The 24,300-nt window shown below is 40.4% G+C and overlaps 1 protein-coding gene across 1 annotated transcript in view; it reads right to left on the bottom strand.

The window, feature by feature from the left end:
- Window positions 1-15,791, bottom strand: part of GRID2IP (Grid2 interacting protein) — an 898,914-nt gene extending 883,123 nt beyond the window's left edge. The window contains exon 1 of the mRNA XM_074196787.1: window positions 14,740-15,791. The gene's annotated coding sequence lies outside the window, so the exon portion shown is untranslated. The remainder of the gene's footprint in view (window positions 1-14,739) is intronic.
- Between the last annotated feature and the right edge of the window lie 8,509 nt (window positions 15,792-24,300).

Genomic DNA, 24,300 nt, shown 5'->3' with positions numbered 1-24,300 from the left:
TCCTCCCCGGGCTCCTTCTCTCGGTTCCTCCTAGAAGCCCGGCTGGCCCGGTCGCTGCCACGTGACCCCGCGGCCTCGCTCCTGGGTGGTTTCCCTCCCTCCCCCACCCCGTCACAGACGACCTGTTTCTGCGGCTCCCCGCCGCCGGGCAGGTGCAGGAGCAGAGGCGGCGGCCCAGGCCGTGCGGGGTTCAGCCCGAGGCCCCGGGGTGCCTCCTCGTCCCTCCTCTTGGATCCCAGCGCGTCTTCCACCCCCCGGCGCTCCCCGGCCTGCTCCCCCCAGACCCCCGCGGCGTACCTGCCTCTCCCCAAAGACTCAAATCCTCTCCAGAAAAAAAAAAGATACTTCCACTGCCCTGACAGGTTTCTGTTTTGACCAAACCCAATTAAAGTCCGCGGTGCCCATCTTGCAAAACCGTTTTTCCCGAGGGGAAAAAATAAAAAGACTATCCCGGGAGGTCAGCATTCTGAGAAAAGTATTTAAAGCTAGAACTGGGCTCGTTTTTGGCAGCTGGGGCTGAGGAGGAAAAGCTCTTTTGCATGCAAAGTAAGCGATCTCTCCCTCCCCCCCCCATAAACCACCCAAGCATAAATCTCATTGTTCTGCAAAAAAACAAAAGAGCCATAATCCTCCCTTATTTTTCCTCTCTCGGAAAGGTGACACACTGCTCCGTCTGCAGGTCCCCTCGGTGCTCGCCTTTAGGACTGGCCACGAAGTGACATGTTTGCTTCCTCCTGGCTCCTCGGGGTTACTCTCGGTCAGCTCTGGAGGGCGTGCATGAGTGTGCGCCGCATTCTTTCAGCCTCCCTCTGTAGAAGGAAAGGCTTCATTTCCTTCAGAAACCACATTCCAATTCTATTAAAGAAATGCTTTTAATTGTCTGGTGGAATCCTAATTTTCCGACCACACAGCAACCTCTTAAGGGTGACTTTTTAGGAGACTTTGTGGCATCGGCTTTATGATTCTTCTGTAGTTAAAGCTGATACTGATGTTTTATTGATTTCTAAGCATGGAAGAATGACCTTTTGTGAGAGTTATGATCCAGATTTATACCAACTAATAACTCTGCCTTCTTTTTGATCACTCCCCTCTTTCCCATTCCTTTTATTTAACAACAGTATCTTGGAGTTAAACAGTGATATATCTAAGTCACTATGGAGGTTGGATTAAGGAAAATATTCTTTAAGGCTATAACAAATAAGTACTCCTACATTCTAAAGAATGTTTAACCAAAAAAAAAAAAAGAATGTTTAATTTTTACACAATGTTAAGCATTTAATTTTAATTATTTAGTTACTGCCTTAGTGTCCTAATTACCATAAATCTATTTATTAATTACATTTATTTGTAATCTCCACAGACCTAGCATAGTGTTATCTATTCTGTAAAGTAGATGATTATTTAAAATAGGGGAAGATATCTAGCTGTGTGGCCTTAGGCAAGCCACTTAACCCCACTGCCTTGCAAAAAAAACTAAAACTAAATAAATAAATGGAATAAAATAAAATAAAATGGGGGGAGGAAGAAATGGAGGGTCAGGAAGACTAGTCTGTGAATTAACTGATTATGTCAACATGAATAAGCTACTAAATCCCTCAGTGTCCCAGAGAACACTTAAAAATTACAATTTGTAGGGTAGCTGTTCTGTCTCAGCCAAGGGAATGTCCATATCAGGTTCTTCTTTTTAAAATGATAGTAAAATAGAATTATTACCAGAGAAGCAATCTGTCATAGTGGATAGAGTGCTGGGCTTTCTGTCTGGAAGATCTGTGTTCAAATCCCACTCAGTATACTGAGTGACTATGAGCAAGTCATTTAGCTTCTATAGACTCAAGCAAATGTCTAACACTTAACTATGAAGTCAAGAGATTTTAAGGATCAAATGATTATTTTAACTACAAAGAAGAAATGAGACTAGTCATCAAAACTATTTTTTCTCTCTCTTTTTTTAAAATTGTAAGTGGGCAGTCCTGCAATTTAAGCAACCCAATAGTGTTCTAATCAGATAAAACTTATGGCTAATAAGACCCATTTAATACTATAAATACTCCTTATTGTGTTGCATAGTTATTAGGCATAAATGAATGAAAAAAATGTATTAATCTCTATAAAGCACTGAGGATACCTAATAGAAAAGTTAGACAGTCTCTGCTTCAAAAAGTTCATACTCTAATGGGAGAAAAAATAAATACAGGAAGGTTTAGTCATAGAGCAGTTTGGAAATCTTAAGAATACACTGTTGGGACAGATGGCAAAGCCTAAGGGTACTTAAGCCATTGTCTTCTAGGACCTGTTGGCCCAGCCAAGGCTGCCTGGCTGTTCTTCTCTCTCTCTCTCTCTCTCTCTCTCTCTCTCCCTTTCCCTTCCTATATGTTGTAACTTCTTTAATAAATTTTTGTTTTATTTCCACACTTGCTTTCCTGAATCTGAATAATGATTCCTCAAAGGCAGAGCCAAACTCAAGCTACATTTTGACAGGTCAGATGGCAGTGTCCTGAGGTAGGTAGATGGTATGCTCTAGTGGACTTTAATCTTACTGAAGGATCAATTTTGGAGATTTCCCCTTCAACACATTCAAAAAATGAAAGGAGTCAAGTTCACTTTGGGGGTGGGGAGGGGGAAAGACTGACTCTACCACTAATGGGAATGAGGAGCAGTCTTGATGTCTGAATAGAACATGGATTCTAGTTTACCTCCTTCACCTTTGGGGGAGATGTCAGCAGTTATTCACCCTCCTCTTCTAAAATCCCATGGGTTTAGGTAGTTTGTGATGGGAGGGAAAAGGGTACTACCCTCCATCACTTACTAAATTGTCAGCTGGTCCTTTAAGGGACTATGACTAATATGCAATCATCCAAACATGTCTGGATTAATGGGAAAGGACTAAAGTAAAGAAACTGGGACAATCAGGAAGCTGATCTGCAGATTCCTACATCTGAACACTTACTTGATGGACACAACACCCAGCTTTTCTGAAAGGAGGCAGCCATGACCCAAGGGTTCTGGAAAACTCCAGTGATACCTGTGCTTATCTCTAGGTGTTGAGAATGGAGTGTGTTCCCAAAGTTAGCTAAAATTGAAGTAGTCTCTTATACTCCCCATCTTCCTATTCCCTTTACTCATTGAAGATTAAATTGACATAGTCCAGATTCTCCAAATAGAAGGCTAATAGTGGAGAGGGAAGTTTAGTGATTCACTTTTCTAATTCCTTTTCTACCCAAGGACAGCAGGAAACTGAGAGCTTTGCCCATTTCCTTCCCAACCACACAAGCTGAATCATATGATTTAACAAAAGGGAAGATTCTTCAACTATAATCCACCTTCTGAAATTCCATTAATTGTATATTCATTTGAAATAAAACAAAACTCAAAACTTCTAGGTTAAGCAGGCTTGGATTATGACTAGTCACACACAACCTAACTGATTAATTCATATCATAGATTTAGAGGTAGGAGAGACCTTTGTTTTAAAGAAAGTAGGGTTTGGAACATGAATTAATTATCCACGCGTAATTACTTCAGTTCCCAGGGATGCTTTGGAAATAGAGATCTGAGTGTTAAGAATCCCTACCCCAAATGGGAAAGAAATACACACACACACACACACACACACACACACACACACACACACACAAATAGACAGACCAAAAAAATATAGGTCTTTTGGGCTGGAAAGGGATCTTAGAAAAATCTGTCAGGATCAGGAGTGGCTAGGTGGTGTAGTGGATAAAGCACTGGCCCTGGAGTCAGGAGTACCTAGATTCAAATCTGGTCTCAGACACTTAATAATTACCTAGCTGTGTGGCCTTGGGCAAGCCACTTAACCCTGTTTGCCTTGCAAAAACCTAAAACAAAAAAAATCTGACAGGATCATCTTATAGAAATGAAAATTGAATCTTACTTATCAAGGTGTAAATGCCTTATTCATGGTAACTGAGGCCAGAAACTCACACAGCAAGAATTTGAAGTCCATTCTGACTGAATCCACAGTGTCTATGAATTAACTATTGCATACATCAATATTTACTACTATGTATCTCTTTTTTCTGTAACATTGAATCTTTCTATTGTGATGCCAAAAAAGAGGGATTAGAAGATAAATGATAATGGTTATTAGGACACTGGGGTGGTAGGGAGTGCCTTCTCAGCTATTACAGATAAATCTTCCCTATCAATCAAATGATTTAAACAAACTAGATACTTTTCTTCACTGTCCTTTTTCTTCTTTCAGCAGGTCTCTCTATCCTTCAGCCGAATCTCAGATAATTCCTAAGATTCAGATGACCTTTCTGAGTCCACTCACTCCCTTCTAAGTATGCATGCATATTCCCCTTTGACTTGCCAGTACTTCCAAGCTCCCAAATGAAGACATTTAATAGCAATTTCAGTCAGTAACAAGGAATCAATATACTAAGGGAAAATATTGATCAGGGAATGGAACAAACAGGCTCTAAGACTGAGCATCTGTCACTTTCATAAGCTTTGCTGAAGTTTTCATAAATGAGAAAAATCACAACAGAAGCAGCAAAATTTATATAGTGCCTATATATGTATTTATATATGTATGTCATTGTGTGTCTGTGTGTGTGTGTGTGTGTGTGTGTGTGTGTGTGTGATAAACACTACAAATATTTCATTTAATCTTTGCAACCCTGGGAAGTAAGTCCCATTAAGATTCCCATTTTATAAATGAGGAAACATAGTTTTCACACTGTTTTCTTCCATCTTCTAAGTATTAAAGGTAAAGTGCTGTGATCAGGTGTTTTGCATAAGACAGCTAAATACAAATTTTCTAAATAAAAGCATACAGGAAAGACACTTTAAAAATCACTTCCTTTAAATAGCAAGCAAAATTTCAAAAACAAAAAACAGTATGGCCAAATAAATAGGGTACTGGACTTAGGATCAACAAATGGCTTCCAGTATTCACTTAGACTCTGACTAGCTGTGAGACTGGGCAAGTCAGTTAATGTTTCTCCGAGTCTCCTTTTTGTCATACATGCATTTGCCTCATAGAGTCACTGTGCAGATCCAGTAAGAGAAGGGATAAAAACACTTTGTAAATTCTAAAAAGCTACAGAAATAGCTACTTTTATGATTTGGTACTATAATGTGTACAAAAATGCTCTTTCTATAACAACTTTGTGAGGTAGATGGCTTAAATATTATTTGTGTCCATTTTATCAATGAGGAAAAAGAGATTTGGAGAGTTTTAAGTCCTTTGCCCATGCTGAATGTTAGAGTCAAGCCAGATGCTAAGGCAAAAATTCTTTCCATTTCACCACTCTGATCCATATGACAACCTTGTTATGCTGGTAACATACCCATTGTTATTTCTAATTTAGAGATGAAGTGAAGACTTGAAAATGTAAAGTGACTTGGCCAAAGACATGTTCTTCTGACTTCAGAAGAATCATTTTATTTGTCAATCAATTGACAAGCATTTATTAAATGTCTATTACTGGAATTACTCGAAGTTCAAATGGTTTTGCAATCTCAAAGAGTCTTCTCCAGCAATGAGGATCACAATCCATCCATGCCTACCATCCATCCTTTGCAAAGGTTCACCATAACAAGTCCAACCAACATACTCAAGGATTTCCTTGATCTCTGTCAATACTGTGAGATGGACCATTCATTGTATGCTCTCTCCACATGACTAGCCCATCTTCTCTTTCTGTCATGAAATTCTTTGATAATATCCTTTATTCTGTTCTTCATTGGAGGTCCACGTTGGCCTACATATTTTGGTCTGCTCTTAGCCACCTTGTACCTTTCCATTTTGCTCTACTGGATGTTCATCTTTAGTTCTTTGGAGACAATTATGTTTCAGGTTCCCACCTGGGGAGGAAGTTATCATCCAACAACCCTTAGAATTAATTAAAAAGCATTTACTAAGCAATTTCTATGTGAAAAATACTAAGGATACATAGAGAAAAGCAAGACTGTCTAGTCTCCAGGAGTTCACATTCTTTTGCTTTTTTTTTTTTTACAAGGCAATGGGGTTAAGTGGCTTGCCCAAGGCCACACAGCTAGGTAATTATTAAGTATCTAAGGCCATAGTTGAATTCAGGCATTCCTGACTCCAGGGCCAGTGCTCTATCCATTGGGCCACCTAGCCACCCCAGGAGTTCACATTCTAATATGGAGAGACAGTAAAAATAGGGGATTTCAATTGCAAGTCTGACAGAAAGGCCCAGATAAAAAATGATCCTTAGGATCCACTGAAGGAACAGATGGCATCCCATCATCTTCAGTGTCATTTCCATGGATAAAACCATTTAATGGTGCTGAGGATTTCATTGTCAAGAACTTTCTTCATTAAGACTTTAAGTTTTGGGGTGGCTAGGTGGCATAGTGGATAAAGCACTGGCCCTGGAGTCAGGAGTACCCAGGTTCAAATCTGGTCTCAGACACGTAATAATTACCTAGCTGTGTGGCCTTGGGCAAGCCACTTAACCCCATCTGCCTTGCAAAAAACTACAAAAAAAAGACTTTAAGTTTTATGATTGCTGAAGAGGTAAGGACTGAAGCAAGGTAGTTGCTAAATCCTATCTCCACAAGAATCGCTCCCATGGACAATGACTGCAAGAGCCAGGTTAGATGCTGGCCTGATAGCAGAACTTGGGAGGAGTGCTGCTATCATCTGGGTCCTTGAGCACAAGGTCCTGTGTAGCATTCACTGAGGTCTAAAGGGAGGTGGTAGCAGTAGTTTGGCCTCTTTGTCATATGCTGCTTCCTGTCTCTCAGCATGCTCTGCTGCTTCAGTTAGGCTAGCTATTCTGTTCGTGGCAGCTGATTAGCAGTTAGTTGGGGGTGGGGGGAGTTGCTCCATGGGACATTTGAGGAAGGAGAAATCACTGGGCTAAAAAGAATCACTTTGGTGGAGTAGTAGTATCTGAGCTAGACCAGAAATTCAAAGGATTTTAATAGATGGAGAGCATCCTAGGCAAAGAAATGGAAATGAGTTAGAATAGAATGAGTTCTGGTTTGGCTTGAACATGAAGTGGAGGAAAGAGGCAAACCAGAGAAGAGTAGAAGAAAGTCATGGATAGTCTGAGGTATGACTGGGGAGACCTAAGTATGTTTAAGGGCAGAGTAGAAGGATAGTGTTAAAATTGATTCTCATTCTGATCCCCCTAAAGACCCATTCTCTTCCAGTCATTTTAGTAAATTTATATGTAGCCAGTTTAAATGAAAGATTTATTCCATCTGTTAACAAAAATTCAAATACTAGTAATATGTGCTCAATTAATAGAATCTAATTAGGCACTGCAGTTGGGGTTCCAGTCCTATAATATGTAGATTCCAGACAAAATCCAGACCCCCCACAGTTACAGACCAGCAGAACATAAACAAGGTGCTGATAACTTTGAGATGACTTTTAAGTTTTATTCATAACTATTTACTAATATACTAATGAATGAAACCCAAGGTAGTACATTTAAGAGTGAGTCTGTTCCCTTAAAAACTCTATAAAAATGAGACCTCAAGCTTTTGTTCCCTTAGCACTCTTTCATCTCCATGAGGGTCCATCTTGCCTAGTGCTCATCCTCTATTACTGTGCTACCATCTACATCTGTATCCTTTTTACTTCTTGTCTCTGGGCCTTTTAAAAGTCAGCCCCATTTCCTGCTGCCAATCATGGTATTTCCTGGAGAATACCCCCCAAACCCTGGCATCTCTGCTGTCATTTCATAACTTCATAAATTACTTATCAATTTAGTGAAGAGGAGGTTAATGAAGATGCATCAGAGAGAGGGACTAGCTGCTGGAGAAAAGTCTTGAGGGAGAAGGAAGATATGAAATCAGTGGTAAGGGTTTAATCTTGGCCTAGAGGACAGAGGTCAAGGAAGCTCCCTTATGACAGCTTTTATCTTCTCAGTAAACAAGGGAGCATTCAGACATAACTCATTATGTTTTACTTCATTTGATTGTGCTTCATAGAAATTACATTTCTTTTTTTTTTTAAATAAAATGGTTTATGGCAACCCTGCATTAAGCAAGTCTTATCAGCACCATTTTTCTAACAGCATGTACTCACATTATGTTTCTATATCATATTTTGACTATATTTGATTTTTCATTATTATTATAAGGGTTATCTGTGAACAGTGATCTTTGATGTTACTACTGTAATTGTTTTGGTGCATACCCATGTAAGAATGTTAAAATTAAGTCATTTAATAACCCTATAATGACCTCTTAGTGTTCAAGTAAAAGGAAGAATCTAATTGATGTGGCAAATTTCATTGCTGTATTATCTGAATTGCCATGGCCACCCCAATCTACAGCAACCACCACCCTGAGCAGTCAGCAGTCATCAACAAAGGAGATGAGACCCTCCAACCACAAAGATATTATAACTAGCTGAAAGTTCAGATGTGGTTAGCATTTTTTTTAGCCATAAAATATTCCATTATTAAAGTATGCACTTTTTTAGGCATAATATTATTGCTCACTTAATATACTACATCATAGCGTAAACATAACTTTTATATGCACTGGCAAACCAAAAAATTGCTGTGACTCACTTTATTATGATAATCATTTTATTGTAATGGTATAGAACTGAACCCACAATATATTGTAGTCCTCTCCAGAGTGGGGCAGGAATAAGACTGAGGCCTGGAGATTAGATATGTTTTAGAACAGCTACTACTCTGGGAAATGTGAGAAGGATATGATCAGAGTTAAATAAAAGGATATAGCCAAGCAGCACAGAGGATATAATTGTGGTTATCGAGCATGGATTTGTAGCAAAGGTTTTGACTTTTCCTAGCTGACTCCAGCATTCTAACAGAAGAGGTAGAGAAGGCAAATAAGTTACCTGCCTAGAGCAGACTGTGCAAGGGAGTTCTAGTCATGCACATTTTCCTCACTGTCACACACATTCTTATCCTCTTTGAGTATTCTTGTGGAATATTCAGGAGTAAGGTTTACCCTTCTGCTTTCTTCCTTTACACTAAATCTTTCATTCCTATAAAACTATATGTAGTCAATTCAATTCAGTTCATTTATTAAGCATCTACTGGTGTCAATGACTATGCAGGCCATGAGAATACAGACAAAAAAAGTAATAATTCCTGCCTCTGAGGAGCTCACATTCTAATGAATTGCAATATACAGAGATAAGTAAATTCTAAATGTTTTCAAAAACAATTTGGAGGGATAGTGGTATCAAGAAAGGTCTTCTTTAGGAGGTATGCCTGAGCTGTAAAAGAATCAAAATGAATTAAACTTTCCCATACTAACCCAACTTCTACAAGTCATTCCAGTTATCTCATTCTTTAATATTTGTGTTTCTTTAATTTATTTTAAAAATCTTCATATGTTTAAATGCTTACATTTTCTGACTTTGGGGTATCTTTCCCCCAATAGTCTTCATAATTTTCTTCTATCTGGGCAGAAATCTTGCCTTCTCTTTCCTTTATAATGATCACTCAGCAATTAGTTCACTATTTGCACAGAGATGGTGTTTAATGAATATTGCTGACTGATGGATTAACTAAAATCTGATTTTTGAGATGGTAAATGAGATAGTTTCAGGAAGTTTTGATGAGATTCCCAATCTAGATTTGCTCATCATATTTTTGTGGTGCTAAAGCAGACTTAAACTAATTTAGCCCAATTTTTTAAAAAGGTAGTCCATGGGACCACATGAGACAACATGGGAATATTGTGCTTTATTCTTCATTGACTTTTCATTTGTATTCCATCAGCATTTATATGATGAATACAGCACCTAAATCCATATGTATATAGGGATATGATCAGAACTACAAATGACTTTTCATATACATAGGCCAATTTAAACATTGCCAAAGCCACCTTCATTAATTTAAACTGCTGTGTATTTCAGCTTCAAAAGAGGAGTGTAAATTCTCACATTGAAAGTAAAGTCTGAAAAAAACAACAGTAGAATCAAAACTCTTATAGTTGGACTGTCTTAGCACCTCAACCTTCTTACAGCAGGAAACAAGTCTAGAGTAGGAAAGTCAGTTGTCTAATTCCACATAGCTAGTCAGTGACAGACAGTTTGAACTTGTCAGTCAGTAAACATTTATTAAAAAACTACTGTGAGGTAAGTACTAAGATTGAGGACACTGAGAAAGGTAAAAGGCTTTTCCTGCCCTCAAGGTGCTCATAATCTAATGGGCAAGAGAACGTGAAAATAATAACATACCAATAAACTATAGACAGTTTTCTAAATCCTCTTTCATGTTCTCTTTTTCTGAACACATTTTGTGTTTCCTTCACTTGTGTGTTTGTTCTTGTAATTCCCTTCTGCAATTTCTATTTCTATTACTATTCATTGAAACCCTGTTTTTCAAGTTTTCTATGAAGTTTTGCCTTCAGCTAGAAACAGTCCTTCTGGTCTCTGAATTCTGTCTATATTTTGATTTTGTGGATGGTCTTGAAGGAGACTTTTTCTTCAGTATTTACTGCATTCTATTTTATATCTATTTCTGTTGTAACTCCAGAATCAAAGGTCACTGGTAGTAGGGACTTTCTCCTTACTGGTGAACATCAATGTTCCCAGACTGCATCAGGGTCCCAGTGGAGAACTTCAGCTCCTTGACCCAGACTTGGGGCATTGATCTCCACCAACAACAAGAAGAGTTTCCTGGAACCAACATGTATCTGCTCTGAATAATGGTTAAATTTTAATGAGAACATTTACACCTCAGAATACTGAAAATGTGATAAATCAGAGTTTGATTTATTATTTTGATGATTATCTAGACAAGACAGTAATAGAGAAAATGTTAGTCATACAGAATAATTTAAAATGTGTGTTAAATATTTTTCCCAGAAATCCCAGTGTTATATATTTACTAATTCATGTACAACTTCAAAAATGGAGGACAAATAACACCTCCCTCAATATCTAATACTAATGCTGGATAAAGGTTCACTAAGATAAATTGAATTGATTGTCTCTATTGATTGTTTCAGTTCATTTTTTGGTCAAGTTGGTTCCATTGTGATAATCATAAGATTTTCTTTATTTTCAAGTTGTGGATTGTTTTTAGAGTGATAACACAAATTGTGACTTAAAATTGCTTTGAAAAGGATTTGTATATAATCAGGTAGAAATATTGATTTTTTAAAAATGTTGATAATGGGAATGTTGTGCTTTATTCTTCATCGACTTTTTCATTTAGATTCTATCAGCATTTTTATGATGAATACAGAACCTATATCTATAAGCTTTGATCTTGGCCTCAGTAATGCTGACCTATCTCATAAAGACATTGTGAAGAAATACTAGTAAGAATGATTGTTATGCAATTTTATGGAGATTAAGTGCTTACACACAAGAACAATAATAGAAAAGCAACTAAACTGAAATATAAGAATTGCACTAAGGTAGATATTGCTGTTTTTAAAAGAGCAAAAGTCAAATAACATTGAAATTTACATTTTCATAGAATTGTAAAGTGTACAGTGTGCTTTCCTAACAATAACCCAAATAAGGCACAAGTAATTCAAATATCACTATCCCCATTTTACTCTTGAGAAGAATGAGTTTCAGACAGGGTTACTTACTTGCCCAGTATCATACAGCAATTCTATCTTACTTAAATCCAATTCATCCAAGAGTCAAGACATCACCTTGTGATGTCATTGATTCTCTTTGAAAACAAAGGACCAACAACCATAACCTCAACAATTAAATGAAAGAGATATTATTAAAATCCAATTTCAAGTTTTGAACACATCCAAAAAAAATTCTGTGAGGATGGTGGTGGTGGTAGAGAATAAACATTTAGATATTAACTGAGCTAAGTGCTTTATAAATCGTATCTCATTTGATCCTCACAACAACCCTATTAGACAGGTATTATTATAATTCCCATTTCTACAGTTGAGGAAAATAAAACAAACAGAAGTTAAATGACATACCCTGGCTCACACTGCTAGAGTCTAAAATCAAATTTGAATTCAGGTCTTGTTTGATTCCATTTCACCAAATAACTGCCTCCAATAGAGATGTACAGGACTAGAGCTTGAATGAGGGCAATAGAGATTTATAGAATCAGAAATTATCTATCTCAACCCTCTAATTTTAGATATTGGGGTCATTATGAGACAATGACTAGTCAATCCCTCTTAATCCCAGGGCATTCCTTCTGTTAGTTTGCTTTGAATCTGTTTGTTTGCATATTGTATTCCCCATTAGATTGTAAACTCCTTGAGGTCAAGGACTATCTTTTGCATCTTTTTGTATCCCCAGTGCTTAGCACAGTGTCTGTCAAATAATAGTCACTTAATAAATGTTTATCAATTGATAGAAATGCAACAAAAATAAGTTGTTGACTGTTTACCACAATCTATTTTCTGCCTCTGTCCCGAAGTTCAGAATTCATTTGCTCTGTCCCTTCCCTTGGGTACCTTCAAAACACAGATCATTTTTAATATGAAGTCTTTTCTGGTTCTTTCAGATGTCAGTTTGCTTTCTCTGCACTGGAATGCAAGCTCCTTAAAGGAAAGGACTGTTTAATTTTTTTTTAATGTCACCACTACTTAGTCCAGTGTCTCATACACATAATAAGCATTTAAATAGATTTAATTCAATTCATTTGATGGAATTTGTTTTTAATTTCTTTGAAATGATGTTTCATTGGGAATGTTTGTTTTATATATAATAGCTTATAGTAATTTACTCCTAGACCTTACTAATACTGTGGTCAATAGGCCATATTTATATCATGCTTTATGGTTTACAAAGCACCTTTCTCACAATAACTCAGTGAGATAGGGATTGCATATATTACTGTTCCCATTTTACAGATAAGGAAACTGCAGCTCTGAGAAATCACACAGTGTCATACCTAAGATGTGAATCCAGTATTCTTTCCCCATTAATTATATTGCTATAGAATTTTCAATGGACAAATTGACAAGGATAAAAGTACTTATTTTGTACAGATGAATCCTAATAAAACCCAAAATGTGAAAATTTGAATTTATAAATATTGGCAAATTAAGGAAAGTGTAATTATTCACATTATGTAAGAATTATTAGATTTAGAAAAACTCACCACAGTATTTTCCTTAAGTAGCTATTTAGTTTATCGTATTTAAAATGGGTTCAGTTTTTGAAAATGTGATTTATGTTCTGTTTTTCTAGTAAGAGGCATAGCTATATTCACAACAAGACTAAAGTATATTGATTAATGGTATGATGCAAGTTTAGTCAAAATCAAGAAGCATGTATTAAATACTTACTATATGTTGAATGATGGAGAAGATAGAAAGAAAGGCAAAAGCAGTCTCTGCTCTCAACATATTGAACAAACTAATGGTGAAAGAGATGAGAGCCATAGGACCTTCATGACTAGATAAGTGGAGACCAGCAGTATGATTAAGTGATTAAACAATCACTTAAGTTATCATTCTAGGACTTATCTGGGGGTGAGGTCAGGACCTCAGGAGCTACTCTTCTTTTTTTTTTATTGTATTGTGTTTTATTTTTCTAATTACATGTAATGGAAGTTTTTCAGCATTCATTCACTTGCATATTTATTGGTTACATATTTTTCTCCCATCCTCCCTATCTACCTCCTTCCCCTTGGTGACGAACAGTCTAGTAAAAGTTGGACTTATATTTTTGTGGTTAACACATTTATATATTAGTCATTTTGTGAATGAGGAATTGGGACTAAAGGAAAAGAAAGAAAACCATGGAATAGGAAGGAAAAACAACAGAAGCTTTAAAAAAAAGTGAACACAGTATCCATTCAGATTGTGTATGTTGGGGGGGGGGGGGTGTTTGTTTTTTCCATACTAGGACTCCCAGGGTTGTCCTAGCTCTCTGAACTGTTGAGACTTGCATCCATCATAGCTGATCAACTCACAATATTGTTGGTAATGTGTACAATGGAGCTACTCTCCTTTTGGGACACTTTAGTCTTCAGATCTTCCCTCTCCCTTGATGTCCTTTACTGGCTTTTATTCCTACCAGTTTCAATACTCAGTCTTCAGTGCTTCTTGTTACTCATTCATTCATACCTCAGAAAGCTGAACCATTCTCATTCCCAGCTTCAAACTCTTTTCTTTACCAATGAGTGTTCTCCTGCTAACAAGGTTTATGACCTTGGGCAAATAACGGACATTTGGAGCCCAATTCATTCATGCATAAAATGGGAGTTGAGCTAGATGATCTCTGTTTCCAACTGTTTATCGGATAGTTCTACTTGAATGTGTGACTAACTTCAAGCTCAAAAGGTCTCAATCCAAACTCTTCATTGATCTCTCTCTCTCTCTCTCTCTCTCTCTGTCGAAATCAGCTCTGATACTCAACTTCCCCAGTTTCTGTAGTACTAGTTACCCACTCTTAAAAGCAGGGAGTCATTTCGGTTCATCACTTTCTTCTTCTTCTTTTTTTTTTTTTTTAGGTTTTTGCAAGGCAAACGGGGTTAAGTGGCTTGCCCAAGGCCACACGGCTAGGTAATCATTAAGTGTCTGATACGGGATTTGAACCCAGGTACTCCTGACTCCAGGGCCCATGCTTTGTCCACTACACCACCTAGCCGCCTGTTGGGGGCGGGGGGAAGAGGCTTGGCGGTCGCTTAGAGGGGAAACATAATCACCTTATAAGGGAATGTTACAGAACTCGGCCCCTCATTGAGTAAGAGTTCATGGGAGGGAGGACAGAGGGGATAAAAGGGTCTGCTGAGAGGTGGGGGAAGCGGGAATGTGATCACAGAAGAATAAAGACTCATGACCCACCTCAGGCGCTCTGTCTGGTTCTTCCCCCATCAAAGAGTGGGGGCCGGAGGTACCCCGAAGACTCACCACGCGTTGGACTGGTGAGTAAGAGGACGGACTAGCATTAAGAAGCCGGCGTTGTAAATAAAAACCCGGCAAGTGGTGCCGAAACCCGGGACCTGATTTTGCTAGGGAACGTCTGAATCCGCTGGTCGGATTCTCCAGACAGCCTCGGTCGTTTCTGACCGGGAGGAAGGAGAGGGCGTTTACTCTCAGATATTGCCTGAGGGACATATCCCTATTGTGTTGACTATGCTTTCTTTCTCTCCCCTTTCTCCTTCTACTCTAATCACGCTCCTTGCCGTGCTGGCCTGTCTGATTGTGCCCTGCTTCCTCCTTCTCTTTTGCCGAACGGGAACTTTCCAGTTCTGCCACCTGTTAGGATTGCAGCCTCGGCTAGTAGACAGCATGGGGGGCCGGAATAGTATTCCCGCCTTTGAGCCGGAGGAAAAAGAGGCCGTTGCAGGGCAGCTTTATAAACTCTGCGCTAAGCATGGCCGTAAATTACCTATCAAGACGTGCCGTGCTTTTGTTGAGAATATCTGGAACATCTGCCCTTGGGTGCAACATAGTGGGATCCAACCAGATAAATGGAAGGTGGTAGGGCAGCAGATGGCCTCCTATGATGACACCTGCCCGGGAAAACTAACCCCCAAGGATTTTACAGTGTATAAGATAGTGGATGCAGCCCTGCATCCCCAGAAGGTGACTTTGGCACGAACAATCAGCACTCAGGTGGGTAGCTCGTTGGCGGGATCGGATTCAGAGAGCTCAGAGGAAGAGGGAAGGCCACTCCCTCCCCTGTATCCGTGGGAGGAACTTAGAAGAAACAATGGGGGAACAAGGGGCCCCCAGGGAGAAGATTCAGGGCCGGAAGTTTCCGAGCGCGGGAAGGGAGGGGTGCAAACAGCCCTCAGGGGTGGCAGGAAGAGGAGCGTGAGTAGGTGGGACCGGGAGGCTGCTGACGAGGAGGGAGAAGTCCGCGCTGATTGGACAGCTGCCGCGCCCCAGGCTTGGCGGCCCAGCCAGGAAACAGAGGCAAAAAATCCCCCATGTTCCTTGTCCGCCCTTCAGAGATCCCCTCAAGGGCTCCGCCCATCCGGCCTACTTGCCACCAGTGCCTCCATAGCAATAGAGAAAGGGGAGGAGGTGGACTGGGATGACTGGGGCCTCTACCCGGTATTTACGGACCCCCTTACCGGAGCCCGAGACTACCGCCCTGTCCCTTTTAAGATGCTTAAGGAACTTAAGGAGGCTGTGACTAAATACGGCCCAAGCTCCCCTTATGTAAAAAGACTGATGCAAAACCTCTTTGCTACGCACCCTTGGACCCCTGCTGACTTTGACGAAATTGCAGCCGCGTGCCTAGATGCCTCCTTATATTTAGCTTTTAAGGCTCAGGCCCGCAGAGAGGCCTCTAAGCTGGCAAAATCCCGGGGTTATACTCCCCTGGATTTAGCCATTGACCTCCTGTGTGGAACTGGAGCCTATACTGACCCTGCTGTTCAGGCCCAGTATGGCCAGTTTGAGCTAGAGACTGTTAAAGAAACACATGTTGCAGCTTGGGATAAGATTGGAGCCATGAAAGGGGGGAGAGCCACACAGAAGCTGGTTGGGCTGAAGCAGAGAGCAGATCAGACACCCCTCTCATTTGTGAACGAGGTTAAAGAGACAGTGACTCGTATAATGGGAGACACCCCGGGATCTGATCTACTTATGAGACAATTGATTAAAGAGGGTCTTCGCCCCAAAGGGATCGCAGCCATTAGCAGCCTTCCCCCCGACGCTTCATTAGAAGAAATTGTTGACAAATTGCTGGACATGCCCAGCGAGGATTCAATTCAGGCCTTAGTGACTGCCATGGAGAACCGGGAGGATAGCCTCCTGACCGCCCTTCATGGTATGCAGGTGAGACCCACCTGTTTTGGGTGCGGAAAGCCAGGGCACCTCAAAGCACAGTGCAGGCAGCTGCCCCCCTCCACTTCAGTTCCGACCTGTTATTCCTGTGGAAAGCCAGGTCACATAGCCAGGTTCTGCCGATCCAAAGGGAAGTCGGGAAAAGGGAAAGGGAGGGGCCCGGCCGCGGGGCCCCCCCCGTGCTCGAAGACAGCGGCCCCATTACTGTGACTATCCCCGTGAGGGTTGACTATAGAGAAGGGACACAGCAGAGAGAGATCGGGCCTTGGGAAACCTCGATGATTCCCATTGAGCTAAATATTTTCCCAGCGCTCATCACAGGGGCTGAGAGATGTGTGGACCTAGTCACCCATACCCAGGTCATTTTTGGTCCCGGAAGTCCCACATCCGTAAGGGTCACAAACCCCCACCCCTTTCCCACCTTGGTAAAACAGGGCCAAGAGGTAGGAAAGGCGCTGCCCTTGCGGACCCCTCCCGCTCATGTGAACTGGGTCCACCCGGTCAGCTCTGGGCGACCACTGTTAACCGTCACGGTGGAAAATCAGAAGCTCGAAGGGATAATTGACACTGGAGCCGATTGCTCTGTCATAAATAGGGGACAGTGGAGGCGCGAGTGGCCACTCCTACAGAGCCCTCAAGCAGTGACGGGGGTGGGGGGCAATAGATCTGCCATGAAAGCAGCACACGCCCTACGGTGGTCAGCTTTGGAAGAATCTGGACTCTTCACCCCACTGTGCCTACCCGACCTCCCTTATGCATTATGGGGTAGAGATATCTTGAGCCAGCTTAACCTGACACTTGCCACCCCTGATAGCCTGCGGGGAAATTAATTGGGGCCACTCTAGAGATGAGCTTTTCCCCCAGAATAACATGGATTAATAAGAAACCTATTTGGGTTGAGCAGTGGCCCCTGACAAAAGAAAAGCTCATCGCCCTCACAGACATAGTAATGACCCTCCTGCACGAGAACAAAGTGGAACCGTCCCTTAGCCCGTATAACTCCCCCGTCTTTGTCATAAAAAGAAAGGGGGGAGTTGGAGAATGTTGATTGATCTTCGGGCAGTAAATGCCAACATGGTACCCATGGGGACCCTCCAACCTGGTCTCCCTATGCCCACTGCAGTCCCGCAAGGGTGGACTATTATAGTGATTGATGTTAAAGACTGCTTCTATAGCATTCCCCTCCACCCGGAGGACAAAGAAAAATTTGCCTTTTCCCTCCCCGCGATCAATTTCCAAGCCCCCAGTAAACGTTATCAGTTCACCGTCCTACCGCAGGGAATGGCCAATAGCCCCACCCTGTGCCAGCTTTACATGGATACTCTGCTACATCCTATCTTTTTAAACAGAAAGGGAGAGTTGGCAGGTCACTGACCCATTCAGACCTGTCTCAGGTACTATTTACCATGAATTTCCTACAAGTCAGGGATGACGGCACTACAGCCGCCCAGAGATTTTTCTCCCCAAAAGGACATGCTAAGAAAGAACCAACGCTCCTGCCCTCTCCCACCAAGGCCCTACCAGGCTCTAAAGTCATGTGGAGAGATGAAGAGGGAGGTTGGCATGGCCCTGTAACGGTAAAGAACAGAAGACAGGGCCACCTGTCATTTCATCCCGAGGATAAGATAGAAGAGCCAGAAAGATGGCTCCCTGTTTACAAGATAAGAGACCTTGATTAATGCCCAACCCTACGGGGTGAGAGGAATTTCTTTCTTTTTCAGGCCTTCTGATCATCGTAGGGATCCTTGGAGGTGCTCCATCTGAAGGAAATCCGACATGGGGAATACTCCGAGTTATTCCCTCTCCCCTTCCGGTAGCACGGACCAATACATCGATGGGGCTCCCTTCTGCCTCGGTGGGGCCCCTCATGTGTGGCCACAGGGGAAGACATCGAGGATCCCATACCATGGAGGGATTGCCAGATGGCGGGAGGATACCCCCTTGAGGGTGAACAAGGACGCTGATTCTGGGAATTACCCTACTTGTTGTCTGTTTCTGCCGCCTAGCTAGGCGACAGAGGGGCTATATGCTTCTTACTCAGAAAGCCTTCATGGCCATGGAGACGGGGGAGGATCCCCAAGTCTGGCTAGCCGCCATGCATGACATGTGACACCTAGGGGTAAGACGAGGTAAACCCCAAGACGGGCAACTTCTCCTGACCCAGCCACCTAAGACGGGCAAGGTCCTGGGTTGAAGGAGATGACCTAAGACAGGGTTCCTCGCCCCCGGCGGATCCCCAAGTCTGGCTAGCCGCCATGCATGACATGTGACACCTAGGGGTAAGACGAGGTAAACCCCAAGACGGGCAACTTCTCCTCACCCAGCCACCTAAGACAGGCCCTGAGGGTGTCGGGTGCCTAGGACGGGCAAGGTCCTGGGTTGAAGGAGATGACCTAAGACAGGGTTCCTCGCCCCCGGCTATCAGAGGCCAGTAGAAATGACACCGCTTAAGGCTAACCTCAGCACCGCTTAAGGTCACACCAAGTGATAACTTTGTAAAACAGAAAGGGGGAGATGTTGGGGGCGGGGGGAAGAGGCTTGGCGGTCGCTTAGAGGGGAAACATAATCACCTTATAAGGGAATGTTACAGAACTCGGCCCCTCATTGAGTAAGAGTTCATGGGAGGGAGGACAGAGGGGATAAAAGGGTCTGCTGAGAGGTGGGGGAAGCGGGAATGTGATCACAGAAGAATAAAGACTCATGACCCACCTCAGGCGCTCTGTCTGGTTCTTCCCCCATCAAAGAGTGGGGGCCGGAGGTACCCCGAAGACTCACCACGCGTTGGACTGGTGAGTAAGAGGACGGACTAGCATTAAGAAGCCGGCGTTGTAAATAAAAACCCGGCAGCCGCCCTTTCTTTTATTTTCTATATCTGATTACTTCACTAATGCCTACTGATTACTTCATTAAGGCCAAATGTTTCATATACCTAACTTATCCTACCTATACTCTTTATATTCTTTAAAAAATTTTTGTTTACTCTGAACTTAATAAAATAAGCATTTCTATAAAACAGTAGAATAGAAAAATATAAAATTTAAATTTAAATATAATAATAAAGTTATCAGGGAAGCTAGGTGATGCAGTGGATGCAGGGCGACAGTCCTGAAATGAAGAGGACCTGAGTTCAAAACTGATCTCACTTATTTACTAGCTATGTGACCTTGGGTAGGACACTTAACCCTGATTGCCTCACATTCAGGGCCATCTCTAGTAGTCCTGATTCATATCTGGCCCCTGGAACAAGGTGGCTTCAGAGGATAAAATGAGGCTGGTGATTTTGCATAGCACTCCCCTCACTCGAATCCAGTTCATGAGTTTGTCATGACATCACCTACTTACCTGATGACATAGTCTTCTTCAATGTTGAAAGACAAGAAATATCAAAGTTATCAAGTAACTTTCTTTATTTTTTCCCTTTTTTTTCCTTCCCTCTCCCCCATTCCCATGGTCACTATTAGACACAAATCTGTATTTGTGTATATACATATATAAATGGAAGTTCATACTACACATACTTCTATTTATCAGTTCTTTCTCTGGATGGAGAGAGTATCTTCCTCCATAGGTCTTTTGTGGTTAATTTGGGTATTTATAATAATCAAAATGTCTCAGAGATGTTCTTGAAACAATATTGCTATTATTGTATACAATATTATCTTGGTTCAAAGGATATGAGCAGCCTGTTTTCTGATGAAGCAATTAAATTCCTTCTAAACTATTCTGAAGCTAACAGATGAATTTACCTTCTTCATTTTTTATTCCACCATGTTATTCATTTGCTCAAAACTCTTAATCCTCCCCATCTACTGCAACACTGCATCAAGCCTAAATTCCTAGCCTAAATTTTAAGGACCCCCCACCCCCACAATCTAGAACTATCCTATCTACTTCCCACCACATATCCTTTTCTGTAATCAGAGTAACTACTTTGCTGGGGTGATCATTTGAAGGACACAGGATTCTAATTAGTCCCTGACAACTCAAGCTCTGTCTATATGCTCTCTGGGTAGTCTTTAAATGTTCATACCTGGTCAGAGGAAAACTTTTTTTTCCCTTTCCACTTTCCTTTTTTTTAATTCTGATTTTCACCTACTCATCTGCCCAGTCAAGGGTTTGCTGGAGCCAGAACAAACTGACTTTTCAGTGTGAGCATTGACAACTCAAAAACTGGCAAATAGCACAAATCGGGACTTGATTTATTGTTTTGTTGATTGTCTAGACTTAAAAGAGGAATAAAGAAAATGTTATGATAATTTAAATTAAATTTTAAAATGTGTCATGTGGACAGTGTTGTTGCTTGAGAAGTGATTACAAAACATGTACTAGCAAACCTCTGCTCCTCACCCCACAAGAAGTCAAGAGGTTTTTTGGTTGCTAGTCATTTCAATTGTATCTGACTCTTTGTGACTCCTTTTGGGTTTTTTTTTTTGACAAAGAAACTGGGGTTTTTGCCATTTCCTTCATCAGTTTATTTTCAGATGAGCAAATTGAGAGAGCAAACAGGGTTAAGAGACTTACCCATGGTCACCCATCTGAGGCTTAATTTAAACTCAGGTCTTCTTGAATAGCCCAGCATTCTACCCACTGTGCCACCAAACTGCCCCCAAGAGATTAGCTCCATCTATGCTAATGCTAAAAATGTATGCATTGGTGATTCATTTTCTGAACAAAAATTATTAGTAATTTTCCATTCTCTTTTTAATATACATAGAAGGAACATTTCCCAACAGGTATAACTAACTTCTGGATGTCTGAAATTTGTCCAAAAAACTAATCTTGCTAGGCTGATATTGACCTTAGTAACCTATCTGGGTGGCAATTTCTTGAGGGGATTGATTTATATAATTTTCAAATATTCTTCTAGCTCGGACACTGTACTCTTAAGTTCTAAGGTCCCTTCCAGGCTCTAAATTTTATGTCCCATGATCCACTCATTTAGAGAATGTGCCTTCTTTCCCCTTCTCTAACCAGCTACATAGTCTTCAAAGCCCATTCTTACATTATATCCTCCATGAAGTGTTCTCTGACTACTCCTAATCCCACTGATCTTCATTTTCTCTGAATTTTTAGGAACATTTCAAGCAAGCACACCATGAATTTGTCACTTAACCTACTGTTACATTGTTCTCTATGTTTTGCCAAATAAATTGCAATTTTCTTCAGGGACGTATCATGTTTTAAATTTCCACATCTCCCTCAGTGCTTTGCACAACATTGAATCTGAAGTAAAGTCATTGAAAATTTATTTATTTATTAATTGCAAGATGGCTTTGGGGGAGGGCAAAATTTTTAGCATAGTGATAATAACAATAGCTTTTAAGGTTGGTATAATGCTTTGCCTATATTATTTCAGTTGAACCTCCAAATGACCCTATTGGTTGGATACTATACCTTTTATTAACTTTGTTTTAAAGATGTTTATTTTATTTATAGCATATCAAAGAGGATAAATCTTGAAGGCTGGAATATAATTACTGAATCACAACAGTAAGAAGCTAAATTGCCTCAGGAGAAAATGATTCTAGTGGCTAGAAAGTACAAGGCAAAAAAAAAAAAAGGAAAGGTTATTGATGTTAGTGAAGGGTTTTAGATAGTTGGAAAGAGCACTGTGTCTAGAATAAAAAGGACTTCAGCTCAAGTTCCATCCCTAATACTTAAAATTTATGTGATTTCAGCAGTCAACTTCCATGGGTCTGCATTTCTTCAATTTGTAAAAAAGAGATGTTTTGATAAAATACTCCAGAGAGATTAAAATGACCTGCCTAGGATCAGTCAGCCAATATGTGTGATTCATGGGACATGAACCCTGGGTTTTGTTTTTTTTTTAGGTTTTTGCAAGGCAATGGGTTTAAGTGGCTTGCCCAAGGCCACACAGCTAGGTAATTATTAAGTGTCTGAGACCAGATTTGAACCCAGGTACTCCTGATTCCAGGGCAGGTGCTTTATCCACCACGCCACCTAGCCCCCCAAACCCTGGGTTTCTTAGCCTTGAGACTTACCCTCTATCCACTATGTCAAGTTGCTTCATTGTATAAGGATCAAATAAAAATACATTGAGACAGTTGGGTGGCTAAGTGAATAGAACACTGAACTTGGAGTCAGAAAAGCCTGAGATTAAAATGTTCCTCACATATTCACTAGCTATGTGACTCTGGGAAAGTCATTTAAAATTAGTTTTCTTATCTCTAAAATGAGGATAATAATAGCCTATATGTCTTCCTAGGGCTGTTATGTTGATCAAATAAGATAATATTTGTAAAGTGTTTTGTAAACTTTAAAGCACTATAAAAATGCTAGCTATTTTTATAGCCAGAAAGACTAATCTGAATTCAAATTCTGCTTCTGACATTAAGCTGGGGAGCCCAAGAAAGTCACTTAACCTGTCTGCCTCATTTTCCTCATCTGTAAAAAAGGGTATAATATCTCACAAAGTGTTGCCCAAATCAAAGGAGTTAATATATAAAGGATTTTACAAACCTTAGAGAACAATATAAATGCCATAATGATAATTATTGTTAAATATACAGCATGCCACTATTATTGTTATACATTTATAATATGTATAATGTGACTGGGGTGGGGGGGGGAGAAGTTCTTGCCAGAAAAGAGATCCAGTTAAAGTAAAGAAAGGGATATTGTCTCACCAAATGGATTATTTATAAGGTCTCTTCTCCAAAAATGTACTCAAATGTATAAGGTAGACTCAGCTGATTGTCCTCATTACATATCAAAAGCTCTTTGCAAACCTTTAAGTACTAAATAAACATCAGTTATTATTGTAATTATCACAATGGTAAATATTTTTCTAGAGGAGATACCACTAGACTTATCTCTCTTCAAAACATAGCACATAGTTTGGAGAATGCTGAAGTGTGGATACCTGTAGAGTATAATCAAGTTTCCAAAGCCTTTAAGGTCTACATTTATTGTGACAAACCAATAAACCCCTTTAAGGCTTGTTGATTGCAGTAGTCTTAGGAGACCAATGAAAAAATCTTCTTAAAGTACACCTAAATTCGTGCTTTCTCCATAAATTTGTGCTTCCTCCTGACTAAAGGCACATTTCCCACATTTCTCCCTCCCTTCTCTTTATTCAGCTAACAATTATATCATACAACACTGAGTCCACATGCATATGTGTATACATCTAGATACATATGTATGTATAACTATTTTTTTCATATTTGCCAATAATTTTTAGTTAATTTCCAACTTGTAAGTTATTTCAAATCAAGTAATACTTCTTATACTTTTGCAAACACAGTGCTAATAACCAGCATATTACTAGATATTATGGTACAATGCAAAATACCATTCTAGGGTTAATTCCCTCCATGTTTTAATATTGGGCTGAATCAATGAGGAATATTTACATAGCTTTAGCAAAGACTCTAGAAAATACAGCGTTTCCATAATATCCATTTCAGCTATACACTCTTTAAAATCGCAGAAGACTACCATTTGCTTCCTCATTTTTTCATAGAGAGTGCTGATCTGCACAACTACTCCATAAAAGACAATGATAAACTAGAGTCAGAGCCCTATAAAATGAGAAGAGTGTGGGGGATGATGTCCGTTAAATCCATAATCGGCCATTTACTC

This window comes from Macrotis lagotis, chromosome 8, assembly GCF_037893015.1.
Source record: "Macrotis lagotis isolate mMagLag1 chromosome 8, bilby.v1.9.chrom.fasta, whole genome shotgun sequence".
NCBI classification, from domain to species: Eukaryota; Metazoa; Chordata; class Mammalia; order Peramelemorphia; family Peramelidae; genus Macrotis; species Macrotis lagotis.
The sequence above is the reverse complement of the archived record's forward strand: the minus strand, read 5'-3'. Positions and strand labels throughout refer to the sequence as shown.